This window comes from Muntiacus reevesi, chromosome 17 (assembly GCF_963930625.1).
Source record: "Muntiacus reevesi chromosome 17, mMunRee1.1, whole genome shotgun sequence".
NCBI classification, from domain to species: Eukaryota; Metazoa; Chordata; class Mammalia; order Artiodactyla; family Cervidae; genus Muntiacus; species Muntiacus reevesi.
The window spans coordinates 48,216,120-48,235,151 of NC_089265.1; positions in this window are offsets into that span (position 1 = coordinate 48,216,120).

Here is a 19,032-nt window from a genome sequence, read left to right on the forward strand (position 1 = left end):
ATAGATTAATCACTTTTAGCTCTCTGGTGGGGGATGTTGATAATATGGAAAGCTATGTCTGTGTGGGGACATAGGTACACATAGGGTGCGTATAGGTAGTCTGTACCTCTTCTCAACTTTTCTGTGATTCTAAGACTGCTGTAACAAAAAGTCACTTTTTCTAATACGGAAATAAACACATTTATTTTCTTTAAATCTATGATAGTTTAACTTATGGCCTAGAGAATGAAAAATGTATCTGATTATGAAACAAAAGGATTCTAACTACAGATACTGCATAGTCTTCGTATAATCAAAGTAGAGGGTGTTTAAGTTTTATGTCTTAAAAATGATGGATCATGAAGAAAGATTGATAGATATCTCTCATTCTACCTCTTCCAGAACAGGGCCTAGGCCAGATTGCTAATTACTGGAGGGTCAAATAAACAGAGGTCACTCAGTTTTGAAAGACATTGTTCATTCTTTCATTCTATACATGTTTTGCACAATATACAAATGAAGGAACCCCATTTAGATGGCATAATGACATTCTGGGGGGTATTTAGAACCCATCTTGAAGCTGCCTCTTCTTTTCTTTTTTGAATATTTATTTATTTATTTGGCTGTGCTGGGTCTTAGTTGTGGCACATGGGATCCTGTGTTGTAGCATGCAACCTCTTAGTTGTGGTATGTGGATCCAGTTCCCCGACCAGGGGTTGAACCCTGGCCCCTTGCATTGAGTCCTAGCCACTGGACCACCAGGGACATGTTAAACAGCCTCTTCTGTATGAGATCACCTCTGCCAAAAGTCTATGCAGCCAACAGGAAAAACTAGGAAAGTTATCAACTGCTTAAATTTGGGCAGGCCCTGATGATTTATTCTGATGCAATAAGCAGTAGAATCTAAACGAGGTATAGGAGGCAAAGAAAAAAAAAAGGAAAGGAAGTTTGGTGACTGCTTATACAAGAGCGGTCTCTCAGCATTAATGTGAGAAAAGGAAATGGTATTTTTATTTTCATTAAAATGCAGCAAGCATCAACATCAGAAAATAGATCCTCTCTCCCCATGGCTGGAAGCATATATAAGTAGATGAGAGGGTGCATTCTTCTGGGTGCTGTTGGGGAGTTCACTAGCCCAGATCTGTCACCCCACATGTGAGCACAGACCTGCAGGGAGGAGGAGAAGAGATTGAGGAGGACTGGGTGGATCCCTGTTCTAGCAGGCACTTGGCTAGTTCTGGAAGGCCCTTCCTTACTTTATTCCTCAAGTCTGTGTTGAAAGCCTTCTGTGTACCAAGACATAGCAGAACTCTCAGGTTCTTCCTAATCTAATGGAAGAAACAGGTAAGCAAGCAGACAACTGCAATATGGTGTTGAAGAATCATATGTAAGAGTTTTAAGAGCATCAAGAAGAGCATTTACTTCTGACTTGGGTGATTAAGGGAATGCTTTGTAGGGGAGGAAAACATCTAGGTTGATACTCAAAAGATGAATAAGCCAGGTGACAGCCCACTAGTGTAGGCAGGAGAGGGGGGCAGGAGCAGACAGGAGGCAGCAGATGAGGGCACTGAAAGAGTTCACAGCACGTTCAGAGGCCTGGAGGAGAAAGGGAGCATAGTGTGTGTGACTGAAGCATGTTCTGGAAGGAGGAGATATGGGGCTGGAGAAATGGGGCTGCAGATAAAGACCCTTATAAGTTACACTAAGCAGTTTGCATTGCATCAGAGAGTCTCAAAAGCTGTGCTCTGGGCAGTTTTGGAACCTCTATAAATGTCCCAAAAGGTAAAAAGTGGATTCCATGGGAGGAGAACTGTGATTCTGAGATCTTTGAATAATCATATAAAGACTATATAGGGAAAGAAAGTAGGGTATATAGCAGCAGCCTTAACAGTGCAAGAAGGATAGTTCATTTGGTCCTTCAGATATTTACAGAAACAGCATTATCCTCTTGGTGATGGAAATTCAAAGACAGATCAGGGAGTGGTGCTTCTCTCAGGATCTCACAGGGATGGTGCGATGCGATGAGAGGTGGGGCACGGTCATTATAACACAGCAGGGTGAGTGCTGTGATGAAGACTTGTCAAAGGTCCCGGGGAAGTGCTGGGGGCAGGCAGTGGAAGCTCAGCCTGGTGGTGTGTAGGAGGTTAACTGGTGGCTCTCCCAAAAATATGTTCACCCAGAAGCTGTGAATGTGACCTTATTTGGAAAAAGGGTTTTTGCAGATGTAATTAAGGATCTCCAGATGAGATCATTTGAGACTAGGGTCTTAAATGCAAAGCAGTGTCTCTGTGAGAGATAAGAGAAGGAGAAGATAAAGACATAGAAGAGAAGACCATGTGAAAATGGAGGTGGAAATTCAGGTTTTGTTGCCAAAAGCTGAGGAATATTTACAGCCACCAGAAGCTGGCAGAGGCAAGGCTGAACTTCCCCCTAGTGCCTTCAGAGGGAGTGTGGTTCTCCCACTTCTGATCTCTAGACCTGTGCAAGAATAAGTTTCTGTTGTTAGAACCCACCCAGTTGTTGGTCATTTATTACAGTAGCCTATGAAACTAATACCCAGTGGAAGCTATGCAACTTCTTGAAGAAAGCATGCCTGAGTGAAGTCTTAAAGCCAGAGAGAAACGGCTGAAAGGATGTGAGTGGGCCTAGGAGGAGGGTGGATGAGAGGTAGGGATGGAAGGGCATGTGGCATGGTGTTCAAGGAAGTGTCTTGAAAGATTAAAGGAGTGATCTTGAAAATGTACTTGTATCTAATTATCTCATGATTGATGTCACCAGAAAGAAAAGGGTTTTTAAACCTAGGGACGTGCCTCAGAAGAGATTACTGTGGACAAACAGTTATGGAAAATGATGTATAGACTGCTCGTATTCTGAGACCCGAATTTCACATAAACACACTGACACCTCAGGGAAATTCCGACTCTTTCCCGTAGAGCTTCCAACTTTGTGCTTGTGTATGTGTGTGAAACACCTATTAACAGCTCAAGGAAAATAGTGCTTCCAGAGCGCACTTAGGAAACAACGGCCGGGATAATGTTTGGAGTGTGTTAGGAAGACTCCTTTACCCTATGAAACCAAGCTGTCAGGGCTCTTTTCCTTTTTTTTTTTTCTTTTGGGTAACTTTTTGGTAATTTTGTAGTTGTGGGAGTTTTTTTGGTGATTGTAATAATTGTGTATTTTCTGAAATTACCTTAATAATGACAACTTTTTATTTTTAGTGTTTTTTGATGGTTGTTGAAAGACTAACAATTTGCTTTCAGGAGTTTACCTTGTAGGCTAATGCCTCAGAAAGTTTGAAAAGCCGATTCTGCAAAATGGGTTTAATTCAGAACTAGTGTGAGAGGCCATGCAATGGCCTGAGAAGGGTGAAAGGCTCAACCTCCGCATGGCTGTGTGGTAGATGACGGTGAGGATGCAGATGGAGAAAGTCTGCGCAGAGTAACAGCCAATTCTGGTGTCTCCGGGGTCTGGTAGCACAGAAACTTGTGTGTTCACTCAGCCACTCACTCACGTAGACCAAGTGTGGCTTGTCTTTGTAGCTCTTTCTGCCCTGCTCTTTCATTCTGATTTCTAGCCAAGCAGGCAGCCCCCTTAGGGTTTCTGAGAGAGTGATCCCCATAACTGATCCCCAAGACTGGAGCAGGACACGTGTCAGTGTTCTGCTCATCTGTGTTGGCTTCTCCTGGGATGATAACACAGCTTTTCCTCAGGATGGGCAGAAGAAGATGAATGACTTTCAGAGGATGACATGTGCAGATAAGTTGTTTGACCAAAGCAAGTTGCAAATGTGCAATGTTTAAGCCAAAGATAATTGAGAATATTTTATTTAAATAATAACAACAAAACCTCCAAACCTACCCGTGCCTGTAAACTACATTTTATGGTGGTAACTTAAATGACAATTAAATGATGCCAAACACCTCGGAGGAGTCACTCCTGAGCACTCCTGGATCACCGTCCCCAATTTCGTTCACACTTGGGGTTTTGGAATCTTAACCAAAAGCAATTCACAGAGAGAGTTTTCTTCCGTGACAAGCATTTTAAAGCTATTAAAATTTGATTTGTCTTCTTTTTCTCTCTGTTTCTTTCTCTCGGCTTAGTTTTAGCTTTGTGCTTGTTTGTTTTATAGATTAGGCCTGATTTTAAAGTATCTGTAAATCTTTCCTTAAGTAAAGGACAGCTTGCCGATCTGTATGCAAATGATATACTTGCCTGCCTTAAAAATTTAAGATTGACTTTGAATTGACCCCGTGCTTTATCCCTCAGTGGAGAAAAATGAAAGGATATTTATAATACCTGTGGACATTGTGTACGATACCAGTGGGAGTTTTCTCCAACAGTAGATGAATAGCAGAAACATGGGCAGAGTAAAATGTGGCAGATATATGCAAAAGGCAGATTGAAACTGATTTACATGGCTGGGTATTACTTGCTGTAGTTCTCTGTGGTTTCTGCCTCTCAGATACCCACACTGCTATAATTTTTTGTAAAAACAAAGGATATAAAAAACTGAAAAAAGCACACATATGATCACCTACGAATTGAGTCCCCAAAAGTTTATAATATACAAGTTTTATTTTTTCTTTCTAAATGTATCATGATTTTGGTAACTACTAAAGCAGTTTCTTACAGTGACCTTTTTACCACCTGGGGGCAAGCCACAAAAATCTCATTTGTATTGGAAGCTCATGTGCTTCAAAATACATACCCCACTGCACATCAGTTTTCACGATTAGCAAAGACATTCTTTGCTTTATATTTTGAATCTCTATTTTCACATTGCCTTAAAAATTAAAATAGACAGAGCAGAACATTGACCTGGGATGAAATATGGATTTTTTTACGCTTCTCTCAAACTCAAATTTTATTAAGGTTATTGAAAATAAGATCATTTCAAAACCAGAAAAACCAAAAGGATAAAATTGCATGAGATTAACATACCTATTCTTATCCTACAACAAATATATCTCAGTCCAAACCTCAGCAATTTCTTGGACCACACTGTTTCAAAGCTACATTTTTTAGTGTTTAGTTTTGATTTCCACAGTAGCACATTTACCGTCCTGTGTTCTCAAATGAGAAGGTTGAAATCCCCCAGGTCACTTGGGCAGTGGCTGGAGCCAGAGTCTTCATATCCTAAGGATCATGAGTTAAGCCTGTTCCCTTAAAGTTTTGCATTCATGGGGTCACAGTTACACAACTGGAAGTGCTGCAACTGAGCATCCCCAAAGGCATGATTGTGAAAGTGATGAAAGGTGATACTCTCCTTTCTTTGCCCCTCGTCTACCTTCATGAAAACCTCCTACCCATCACCTGTTATGTCCAGGGCTCACAGATGCTTTTCTCTTTCCTTTATTTACCAAGAAACTATCTGATATCAGTCTCCTTCACTGAGTGCCTAGCAATAGATGTTTGTTATTGAATGAATATTCCAGTTGGAGGAGATGGATTAGAAAGAAAGATTAAAGAAGATGAAATGGGTCATACAGTATAAATAGATCTTTCTGGCAACATAAAAAAATAAATCGCACTTGTGTCTTCCAACCTGAGTCTTTTCTTCATAGGGTAAATAGGAAGAAATATGGCTAAGATGAGTTGGCAACTATTTCAGGAGCAGAAGGAAAATGAGAGGTGGCAGGAGAGGGATAGAACCTTCTGGGAGAAATCAAATTATTCCAATACCTTCCCATGTGTTCTGGCCCGAGGTCATTATTGAGGGCAAAGGACCGTTCAGAAGGGAAATTACTATGGCGTGATGATCTGTTCAATAGTAGTAAGGAAAGAAGTCAAAAGACCAAGTAGAAGTTAAAGAGATATGTTTGTAATAGACACAGGAGTATTACAAGGATGATGACATGGCTGGATGGCATCACTGACTCGATGGACCTGAGTTTGAGTGAACTCTGGGAGTTGGTGATGGACAGGGAGGCCTGGCGTGCTGCTATTCATGGGGTCGCAAAGAGTCGGACACGACTGAGCGGCTGAACTGAACTGAACTGAAACTTTGTGGGAGAAAGATTCTGGGTTTGACAGACCTGTTGCATTTCTTACCAGCTCTGCAGTGCATGTAATGAAGCATGGAACCCTATTTCCTTAAGGTGAGGGCTCAACCTCATGGTTCCTAGATAGCTGGGTCTCAAATTACCCTTTCTCTCTTTTACCTCCTGGTAGTCCCTTGTGTGATAGTTGGGGGAGAAGAACAGGGAATCCTCAAAGAGTGTGAGGTCACCTCCCTCTGCGGGAAAGAAGAACTTAGGATTCCTCTATGAATGCTATGCCGAGTCAAGGAATGAGATTCCTTCGTAGTTCCTTTTGGAGTCATCATTAAAATACTCCCTGACTTGTATGTCACCAGTTCTTTATTGGGAGAGGTCAGAGTTAAATAATGTGTTGCCTTTACTGGAGAAATTTGGATTTTATAACATTTCTTTCCTTAGGAAGTGAGAAAGTTTGATCCTTGTTAATGGGAATTCTGTCATTATTCAGCTACAGAAAAAGTAAGGTGTTATGCCAAAGCATTCTTAGCCCTCTCCAAACAAAATGAGGTGGACAGCTTCCTATTCTGCTGGTGCAGGCAGTGGCTGCTGGGAACAGAAGTGCCAAGGTCACACTAAAAGGGGTATAGACCCCTACACTGTGCCTCTGCATCTCTTATCTTCCAAGAAAGAGAGGAACATCCGGGAGCCAGTCTGATGCTCACAGGCAGTCCTCAGTGTTAGAAGCTGGCCTGATACTCACAGCTAGATGAGCTGTTCTCCAGTTGGACATAAACAATCTCACAGAATGGAAGCATCAGGCAGGAGCACTCTTGGAAAAATGAGAAAACTTGAGCCCACTTCATGATTTTTTTCAATAAATAAAATCCCTGTGCAATCCACAGAGTATCAAACATCATCTTTCTTGGCTAATACGAAGGACTGCCCTTCTTTACCAACTGCATTTCACTTTAGACTGCCTTTCTTATAGATATAATTTATTGAGATAGCCTGTCATAAAATCTTGCCTCTTTCAGACAACCCTCAATCCAGAAAGCTCCTACTTCCTTAGTTCTAGCCTCAAAATACTATAAATCCTTTCTAATCCTCTCTTATTAAGATACCCATATTTCCTTATGGTAGGTACTCTTCTTTGCTAGTAAATCCTCAATTTGTTCATCCATGGATGCGTACCTAGTCGCATTTGGCTGGAGTGAATTGACACCTAACTCTTCCTGAAATGTGATAAGCTTGTCTTCTGTTGGATCCTTTAGGACTTTGGTCACTGCTTTTCACACACCTGCTGTTAATACACAAATTGAAAGAGTGACATGGATTATAGATACATGAAAGTTAGGACTCACATTTGCAAATGAAAGAAAACCCAAGCCGAAAACACACTAAGAAAAAAAAAAAAAGGATGAGATCATTATCTCTAGTGAATAATTCCAGGAATACATTTGGCTGCAAGAATGTCTGCATGGACATCCTGCCGTTTGCAACACGGATGGACCTTACCTTGAGGACGTTAGGCTAAGTGAGATGTCAGACAGAGTGACAAACACTGTATAATATCAATCATATGTGGAATCTAAAAAAGCCAAACTTGTAAAAACAGAGTAAGATGGTGGTTACCAGGGGACGGGAAGAGGGATAGGAGAGATATTGTTTAAGGGTATAAATTGTAGCTAGTAGTAAATAGGCCCTAGAGATCTAATGTGCAGTATAGTAAATATAGACCACAATATTATATTATAATCATCAAACTTTCCAAGACACTAGATCATAATTATTCCAACCACCGAAAAGCAATAATAATTATGGGATGTGGTGGAGGTGGTAATTATCACTACAATGGCAATCATACTACAATCTATGAATGGATTGAATCAACATGTTATATATCTTAGAGTTTTACAATGTTATATGTCAAATATATTTTGAGAAAAAAGAAACTCTGTATAGGAGATTGAAACAAAATAATCAAAAATTGTTTCTCTCCATCTCTCATTCTTTTTTCTACTATATTGGAAATGTTCATCATTTTTGTTGGCTCTCATAAGCCTGTCACAATGTATCAGCAAAGTGCATTGTTTAGCTGGCCTAGCCTGGGTCATATGGTCCACCTCTGCATCTAGAAATGATCCCACCCAGGCCAAATAGAGCAAGAGCATGAGATATGGGAACTGTCAAGCTGAAGTTCATTGCACATTAAGAATCTTATTGGCGGTAGGGATTTGAGAAGCAGCGACTGAAAGCTGGATCAAAGAGAGTTTGTGAAAGCATAGGTTTTGGAAGTTGTATAGATTAAAGAAACACCTAAGTCTTGCTCATGCTTGCTGGTATAGCACTGCTTTAAATAACATTTTAGAACTGGATGGATGTTGATGGGAGACATTTTAAAAAAAAGAGTTCAGGGGATATGTAGAAGCTAAGAGCAAGATTTTAGGGATTAAAATCACTAAAATTAATCCTCGAACAACATGGAGTTAGGGGCGTCCAACCTCCACGCAGTCAAAAATCCACATTTAACTTCTAGTCAGCGCTCCCTGTGGATTCAAACTTTAGATCGTGTATTACAATAGTATTTACTATTGAAAAAAATCCATGTATAAGTGGACCCATGTCGTTCAAACCTGTGTTGTTCAAGGTTGTTCAATTGTATAATTATGTAAGGCTAGTGTTTTTCATTAAGAAGGGAATACACAGAGAATAAAAAAGGCTTCTTGAAAGCAAGAATTAATCTAGTTTTCTTCTGCCTGGACAACTCTCCCTGTCACTCTTCACTGCTTTCCTAGTCATCCTCAGGTTCCAGCTAAAGAACATGTCCTCTGAATAAGTCTTTTCCAATCCTTTAAAGGTCATATCCCATCTGCTATAAATTTCACAGCATCATTTCCCTAAAATAACAGGAGAGCAAGGTGTTTGCACCTAGCGTCTTATCTGGCACATATGAGGTGTGCATTGGATATTGACTGATAAATTTATTAGCAAACACCCCAACAGGTGTTTGCTAATTTAAAAAGGATTTAAAAGCATACTAGAGTCTTCTAATATTGATTGTATTTTTGTCTTCTTAAGGATAATAAAGGGTGAGCAGATACTCAGCCACATCAAAGGAGAGATCTAAAGTCTACATTGTGACCTGAGAACAGAGCGAAGCCTTTCAGCCTTAATAATCTTGAGAACGGTTGACCAAATGATCGCTTAAAGTTCCTGTTCTCGGCAACACCATGATGCTGCAGGAGACCCGAGTCCAAAGTTCACCTGTTTTATTTCAGGTCAGTTGAGCAAGAACCAAGTGAGTATCACTGACCTAGCAACATACACCAATGGCTTCACACACACTAAATGCTTTGGGGTTTTTTTTATTATCCCTATTTCTATTGACATGGTTCTTTATAACAAGTGAACTGGGACATTTGTCTATGACAGTGGTTTTCAAATTACCACTGGGGAAGTATCACATTTTGAATTTCCAAATGATTGAGGAATACCTTTTTAAGGTTTCAGTAAAAGCAAATTGCTAATAATAGTAAACTAAAATAAACAAAGTACTTACCTAAGTTTTTATAGGTGAAAAAAATTACTATGTCAAGTTGCTTAAAAATGTTTCTAAACACTCTAAATTTTGCACTTTTCTTGTTTATCTTGGCAACTTTACCTAGTCTACAACTGATATGTTGCTATTTGCAATGGCAGAAAAGTCTCAAGACACCAGTTCAGTTCACACATAATGTGTGTGGAGCTTCCAGCAAATTATCGTCTCTCTTTCTCACCAAATGAGTCTGTGAAGGTCAGAAAGGCAGTATCAAAAGATATACTTTCTATTCATACTCGGCAGTTTGAGAAGATAACAGTCTTGTTATAATTTGGGGTTCCATGTGAATAACATCTTTTCTATCAAATATTAAAAATTCAGCAGAAACATGGAAGATACCTAAAAAGGAATATGAAATGAGTGAAGCATTTTTCTATTTGGCAGTGTTTTAAAACTTTATATATACTTATATATATATATATATATATATATATATATATATATATATACTTATATACTTTAAAGTGTATACTTCTTTAAAAATGGGGTTCCCATTTCTATTACCCTGGAATTTAAATAAAAGAAGCAGGTGGAATGAAGCACTGTACCATATTGCCCTCTGACAACAAATTTCAGATCATAAGGATGGTAAATGTGATGGTGTTAAAATGATTTTGTTAACTTGTGACCAGTATGACAAGACTTTTGTTTCATACAGTTTGGTTGTATAGACAAAATATACTACTGGGAGGAAATCAGATTTCCTTTGACAATCTGTAGGAGAAGGAAGGATCAATAGGAGAACTACATTATCATAATTGTGAGATTAAACACACACACACACACAGCATCCAAGTAATTCAGCACTGGGAGACTGTAAAACTTGATTATTACAAAGGTGGATTGGCATATTAATTAAAAATAAGACTGACATTTGAAGCATATTTTAGATTTCATGGCAAACTTCATCATTCTAAATATAGTTTCAGATAATTATGACACATTTGGTGCTAAGCTATTTTAGAATTCAAAACACTTCCATCTTGGAATGGTTGCAGGAAATCAGGGTGTTTCATTAAGGGTGCAGAGAAAAGAGAGTGGATATATATACCAGGTCTCTTCATATTCTGCTTTTAGCTTTTGCTTTCTGTGCAGGTTAAATTGAAAGAGTTATGCAAGGTGATGGCATTTTGAGTGCAAATGGGATTTGACATTTTGAGTGTAAATAAGAATGGTTTGTCTTCTTGCAATATCAGTCACTTTTCACCAGCAGTTGAAGTGAAACCCACAGAAATGTGGGGTTATTCATTTTCTTGTAAACACACCAAGGAATTTTATATTTAGTTACATTGCCATGAACATTATTTTTACCCCTTTCTTTTTCAATTTATCGCCTCATTACAGGGATTGATAATGATATTTCTCCTAAATGACTATTATAGACATGTTTTTTTCAACTATGGCTAGCTGCTGGAGATATAACTTTTATCTCCCCTTCAGGGGGCTTCTGCAGTGGTACTCTTACTCTTTCTAAAGTACATAAAACCTGAGAAACTACTATTCTTCCTCACTTTTTTTTCTTCTAGTGGTTTTATTGAAGTACAGGACAAACCATGTAAAATGCAATTTAGTTTTCTCTCTAATCCCAAAATATGAGGGAAGGAGTCACAAGCAAACTTAGAAAGGAAGAATCAGATTTCTGAGCTGGAAGGAATTATTAAATAATGCCACCAAGACATCCCAGCTCCTTTTACAGATAAGGAAAATGAAGGACAGAGGTAATTTGAGTAAGCTTACCAATCTAGCTAATTATAGAACTGGCCCTATAATACAGGTCAGAACAAATGAGTTGGATGTGTCATTTCACCATCCTGAGCTTCATTTTCTTCATTTGTAAAATCAAGCTGTTAGACAATATAATCTCCAAAGTCCCTTCCAGCGCCAGTATTTCAAGGATTGTGTTGTCAGACATTTAAGTCCTGGCTTTGTCTCTTTAGTCCCTGTGTGATTATGGGGAGGCTGCTTAAACTCTCTAAACCTCAGTTTCCTTGGTTATAACATAGGGGTTAAATAATCAAGTCAACACGTATTTACTGAGTTTCTCTCTTGTGCTAGGCAAAGAGGACACTGATGTGGATGTGGCAGAAATGGTCCCTGCTCTTGGAGGGCATTCATCCATTAATTAATTCATTTGTTCGAAAAGCATTCTTGAATACCTACCATTTGTTGGGCAGTTGGTAGGTGCTGTAGATACCTGGGGATCAGATGATATTCCTGGAGTGAAGGCAGATGGCTAAAAAGTCTCAGCAAATAGCAATAGGTACTGTGATGGAAACAAATATGAAAGTGAGAGGACAAGGCAGGACCTATGTCCTTTTTAAGGAAGCCTTTCTTTTAAAAGTAATATTTATGCTGAATCTTTTTTTTTATTATTATATTTTTTAATTGGAGTGTAGTTGCCTTATGGTATTGTGTTGGCTTCTACTCTACATCAACATGAATTAGCTATAGACAGACATAGGTCTCCTCCCGTTTGAACCTCCCTCTCACCTCCCACCTCATCCCACCCCTCCAGGTTGTCACAGAGCACCAGATTTGAGCTCCCTGTGTCATATGGCAAATCCCCACTGGCTATCTAATTTACACATGTAATGTATATGTTTCAATGCTACTCTCTCAATTAGTCCCTCCCCCACTGATATGCTGAATCTTGAAGGAGAAAAAGAAACTATGTAGCGTGAAAGAGAGGAACCTAAGTACACCTGAGTAACAAAAAGAAAATCAGCGTAGCTGGTAGTGGTAAGATTAGATGATCATTGGAGAAACATTCAAAGGCCAGACATACAAAGACTTTATTTGAGATTGCTTATTCTTCAATTTAATTAAGTCGCTCAGTCGTGTCCGACTCTTTGCGACCCCATGGACCGCAACCTGCCAGGTCCATCACCAGCTCCCGGAGTTTACCCAAACTCATGTCCATTGAGTCAGTGATGCCATCCAACCATCTCATCCTCTATCGTCCCCCTCTCCTCCTGCCTCAATCTTTCCCAGCATCAGGGTCTTTTCCAATGAGTCAGCTCTTTGCATCAGGTGGTGAAAGTATTGGAGTTTCAGCTTCAGCATCAGTCCTTCCAATGAACACTCAGAACTGATCTCCTTTAGGATGGACTGGTTGGGTCGCCTTGCAGTCCAAGGGACTCTCAAGAGTCTTCTCCAACACCACAGTTCAAAAGCATCTATTCTTTGGCGCTCAGCTTTCTTTATATCCCAACTCTCACATCCATACATGACTACTGGAAAAACCATAGCCTTGACCAGACGGACCTTTGTTGACAAAATAATGTCTCTTCTTTTTGATATGCTGTCTAGGTTGGTCATAACCTTCCTTCCAAGGAGTAAGCGTCTTTTAATTTCATGGCTGCAATCACCATCTGCAGTGATTTTGAAGCCCCCCAAAATAAAGTCTCTCACTGTTTCCACTGTTTCCCCATCTATTTGCCATGAAGTGATGGGAGGATGCCATGATCTTAGTTTTCTGAATGTTGAGCTTTAAGCCAACTTTTTCACTCTCCTCTTTCACTTTCATCAAGAGGCTCTTTAGTTCTTCTTCACTTTCTGCCATAAGGGTGGTGTCATCTGCATATCTGAGGTTATTGATATTTCTCCAGGCAATCTTGATTCCGGTTTGTGCTTCATCCAGCCCAGCATTTCTCATGATGTATTCTGCCTGTATTGCTTATTCTAAGTTCAACTAAAAGCTACTGAAGACCTTTTTATAGTAATGGCAAGATAATGTACAGTCACTTGACCTAACATATTTAACATCTCTCTGGTGGAGCTTGGATTGAGGGGTAGCAGTGAAGGAGAGTGGATCGGGCAGTAGCAAGTTGCAGTAGTTCAGGCAAGAGACCATGGCAGATGGCCCCAGTGGTGGCAGAGGAAGTGGGAAGATGCAACTGACAGTGGAAACAGTCTAAAGTAGAGCAATCGGAATTTACTAATGAATTTCAAATGACAGTTTTAGCCAATGACCAAATTAAGGATGCCCCCTAGTGTTGGGGACATAGGTTTAGAGATGAGAAGCAGGAGTTCCATTTTGGACATTCTGTACTGGAATGCTGCTGAAGAAAGAAAGTAGAGTTGTCAAGTCATCAGTAAGACGTGAGTCTAAAGCTCTCAGAGGAGCACTGGACTGGAGAAAAATAAATGTGGGTATCATGAGGAAAGGCCACAAGAATAGATGAGATCACTAGAGAAAAGAGAGACAAAAATGCTTGAGTTCTGAACTTTAAGGACTCATCTGTTCGTCCATCATAAAAACAGATCCCCTGCAGAAAACTGTCAAAAGCAGTCAAAGAGGGAAGAGGACATAAAGACATTATGCTGTTTGAAGCTCCCAAAGAAGAACAGTTCATGAATGAAGGGACTCAGCAGTGTTGAAAATCACTAAAGGATAATGGAGATGAGAGAAGAACATCCACAGAAACGGGCACATGGTGTTTGCTGGTCAGTTTGTAAAAAGAAGATGGAGCTTCCTATTGGAGGAGAAATCCATTCTGCTGTGGGTTGAGCTGGGGTACAGGGGATGGGGGAGTGGAGACAACACTTCTGAAAAGTTGGGCTAAGAAGGGAGCAAAAAATAAGCAGTAACTGGAGACAAGTATGGCACCCGGAGTGTTTATTTTCCTTTTTGAAGATGGAGGTGTTGTGCAGCATTGGTCTGCAGGTAATGTTGGTATGTGGATAGGAAACAGCTGGTGGAGAAGGAGGGGGCACCGTCATGGGACAGAAGTCGATGTTATGAAACATAAAGGAGGGAACTGGAAAAAGGCAAGTCCTTGAGACGCTGAGGCGGGTTGGAGCTTGGCGCACAAGCAGGGGAGCCTAGCGCAGTGTTGATGCTGGTGGTGGCTCCAAGGGGCTTCCCCTCACCTCTGTGCTGGCTCTGCCTGAGAGGAGGCTGCAGTCGGCGAGAGGGGCCCTGGGAGTGTAGAAGAGCAGTGGGGTCACCATTTTTTTCCCTGTCCACTTATCAGTGGCTTCCTAATATAAAACAGCAAATTTAGGGGAAAGCATTCTTGACAACAGAGACTTAATCACAGAGCAATCCTGGACAGGACAAAGAGCTTTGTAGGGATATTAGAAATGTTCTGCCTGCTCCCCACACTCTGCCGACTAAAACTATCTCCTCTCTTGAGTGCAAAGTGGAGAAAAATTTGGCAACACCTAACATGACTTCTCATGCGTTTGCCTTTTTACAAAGCACTTCCCTACTGGAATTATACCCAGAAGATACACTCTATAAATGTGAAAAACAAAAATGAAAACACATGCAGAAGATTCACCACTGTGGCATTATTCGTTTAAACCCAATACTGGAAACAACATAAATGTTCATTCTTAAGAGACTAATTGAATAAACTATGATACAGTCACATAGTGCTGTAACTATGCAGTTTTGCAGTTGTGGAATATAATGAAGTGGTAAAGAGTGATTTCTGGGATATATTGATAAGTGAAATATAATATGAATTATATATACATATACATAATTTTTTGATAAGAGATTGCAAAAGAAATATAAGCCAGAAAGAAATGACAATGATTATGGGAGGTGGGTAGGCATACAGGGATAGAAATGGAATAAAAGTAGTATCCTTTTGAAAATAATTTTTATTTAATTTTGACTTCTTAATTATGTAAATGTTAACAATTTTCTAAATGAAAGCAAAATAGATTTGGATAGATAGATAAAGTATTTCCAATGCCAATTTTTGTCAATTTTTATTATGAATCCCTTCCTTTTATTCCTTTTATGATAAACCCTTTCCTTTTATTTCTATATTTATTCCTTTTATCCCAGTGCCTCAGCTCTGACCCTAATTTTGTCAGTTTAAAGATACTAGGTCAGTATTGTCCTGCATTGTACTGATCCTGAGAGCAATTTGATTATGCCGAGCTTGCAGGCTGCCATTCACTGCCAGATTTCACTATAAATTAGTGGCATTGTTGTCTTAAAACACACTGTTAAGTAGTTCTTAATGCTGTCTTAAGTGGGGCTCGACCTCCTAGATCCAAAGTGAAGCAATGTCATGGTCCTTCTGCCTCAGGTTTTTGGGGCATCCTGTCAAAGTGACCCTTGGAAAGACTTCCAGCTATTAGAAGGACAGGTAATTTTCTTAATCTGGAAGACCTGTCTGTTTCCTGACCACTGGAAACAGTGGGTCAATGTGACAGTCTCCTCACTCATTCCAGAAGTAATTTTATCAATTTGACACTGTGGCCTGGGGTGTGGGGGCTATGAGAGAGTAATAGGATTTAAACTCCAATTCTTTTCAGCTGCTGGCTAGGATTAGCAAATAGAGATAAATAGAACCCCTTTGCTACTTTTATGAATCACATCTTTGATATAGGCTTAGATCTGAAACATCTGAAATTTCTCCGGAGATGACATATAAAAACTGCCAGTGGAAAGGTACAGAAAACCTATCTTTGGTTAAGGAATCTGGCTCAGTTTCTCTCCCAGACAGCATTTGGGGAAATGACCTCCAGAAGGTTTTATTATTACTGATCACTCTATACTCCTTCTTGGGCATTTGTCAACAAATTGCTCCAATAAAAGCACTTGTAATAAATCCCATGTGCCCTGTGGATTCATCGCCTTGTAGGTACAATCCTTCTTGGAGATATTGCTGCTTGGTGGTTCAATGACTTTGCAATTTAAACGGTAACCGGGAGAAGGAAGAAAACAGCCTCATCTTCTCAAAGTAATGATTTAAAGCCACTATGCTGAAGACGTGAGAGTTTCATGCTCTATTGTTTCTGTCTGTTTCTGTGTTCATTAGAGTGTGCTCATCTGAGGAGGACATAGTTAAGCCTGAGAACTATCTCAAATCAAGCAAATGTGTTTATTCACATTGGAGAAGAAAAGACATAGGGGACACACGCTTAAAATATTCAAACATTAGGAGGGAATATCATTTAGAGGAAACAGGCTGATTCCATTTCCAACAAGGCTGAATTGTAAGCATTCATGAGAAGATACAAGGGAGCAGGTTTGAATTTAATAGAAAAATAAATTTTCTAACACTATCCAACGGTGTAACAGATCGCCCAGCACTAAAAATATCCAGGTAGAGGCTAAATAATTCTGTCAAGGTTATAATTTAATCTCAAACATCTCTGTCAATTTTAAGAGCCAATTCATTCATTCCACATTCATTCACTCATTCAGGTATTAATTATTACTGATGAACTGTTATGTAAACTAGGTTACTGCCTAGACATTGTGGAAACAATGATGCATAACAGCAGATGTAGCACTTAATGTCAAAATCTGGTCAAGTGAGAGATAATCACTGAATAATCTCGTAAAGGCATGATGTTAAACTTGGGATGAGTGTCTTAAAGAGAAGGAATATGGTCTAATGAGGGCATAGGACAAAGGACACTTCCTGAACTTAGTGGTGGTAGAGTGAGATTGTGAAGAAGGGCTTTCCTGCTGACATCATGCTCAAGTAGAAAGTTGGGAGATGAGTAAGAGTAATTTGGTATAGAGGGAGGAAGACGAAGGAAAAGATTTCCAAGGAGAATAAACAGCCTCTGAAAAGTCTTGTGGAAGGAGAGATCATGGTATGTTTTTACCCTTCTTTCCTGATGGTAAGAATGACCTGTTAAGTATAGCGTTTCTAGCCCTTCCCCTTAAAGTATTATCTAGTGGGCTTGGAAATTAATTTATTCAATAACTTGAATGGTTCCTCTCATCAGGGAAGTCTCAGACCTGATGCTAGAGGAACTTTTGAAGGCAAGTGTGGCTGAAGCCTGAAGGTTGTGGGGTTGTTGGATGAGAGCAGGACATGTCCATCTATTGGCCATTATCTTAAGAACAACAGGTAGATTTGTGGAACTGGTAACTGAAAACTGAGGGAAATTTTTCTGTTAGCTTCAGTTTTCTCTGTGATGAAAGGAAGAAAGGTCATAGTCAGTAGCGGGAAGCTATCATAGTCAGTAGCGGGAAGCTATCAGGCATCATCACAGTTTTGAGGAAAATGTAGAAGTGAGAGGGCCAGTTAGCTTAGGGAAATTGGTAGGATTGATGGGTAGTGTTGAGGGCTCACTTGAGGTTAGTGATTATGGATTTATAGTGGTGACAGTCTGCCCTGTTGTGTTTCTCTCCAGAAATTAATAAATGCCTAAGTGTTACCAGAGAGAAAACCCAACAGCAGGGTTAATTCCAAGTTAAAAGTAACAAAATACAAAGATAAAGGAGTCAGGGTATCAATGTGTTTTTTTTTAAATAATTACTTTTTATTGAAATATAATTGATTTAAAGTGTTTCAGGTTACATTCAAGTAATTCAATTATGTTCTTTCACATTCTTTTCCACTTCGGTTATTGTAAGATATTAACTATAGGTCCCTGTGTGTTGTAATGGGTCCTTGTTGTTTATTTTATATACAGTATTATGTATCTCTTAATGCCAAGTTCCTAATTTATCCCTCCTATTCTCTTCCCTTTTGGTAACCATAAGTTTGCTTTCTATATCTGTGAAACTGTTTCTGTTTTGTAAGTTCATTTGTACTTTTTTTTTAGATTCCACATATAAATGATGTCATATGATATTCACCTTTTTCTGTGAGATTTACTTCATTTTGTATGGTAATCTCAAGGTCCATCTGTGTTGCTGTAAATGACCTTGTTTCATTCTTCACTATGGCTGAGTAATATTCCATTGTATATGTGTACCACATCTTGTTCCTTCATCTGTTGATGGATGTCTAAGTTGCTTCCATGTCTTGGCTGCTGTAAATAGTGGAACAATGAACATTGGAATGCATGCTCTTTTTGAATTCGACTGTTCTCTGGATAAATACCCTGGAGTGGAATCACTGGATCTTATGGTAGCTCTACTTTTAGTTTTTTTAAGGAACCTCCATACTGTTCTTTATAATGGCTATACCAATTTGCATTCCTACCAGCAGTGTAGGAAGGTTCTCTTTTCTCCACACCCACTCCAGCATTTATTATTTATAGACTTTTGGATAATGGCCATTCTGGTCAGGATGAACAAGAATAATTTTTAAATGAATGATTATGGCATATAAACTGGATAAGGAAGGAAGTGAAGAAATTAAACAAGCTGAAGGATTGCTTAGCATATAGGGGTCAATATACCAGAGGTTCTGCTGAGTCCAAAGTGGAAATAGTTGAAAGTACAGTGTCACAGTCAAAGGCATTTAATACAGCCAGGGTCATGATTTGGAGATGAACAGTCTTGTGTAACATTTATGTCCACAGTATTATGGGTTTGAGATAGATTTCTTAGAACTGAGTGGGGGAAAATTTTATTGGAAAAGCAGCAGCCATATATGTGAGAGAGAAAATCCTCTTATCTCTGCTACTATGATATAGGAAAATTAAGACTGAGGGTTTTATTTCAAGACATGAACTGCTTTTGCTTCCACTCTACTAGTCAATATCAGGGTGGCTATAGGTCAGGGAACTGTTTGGATGATGATACTGTTTTAGATCATCACA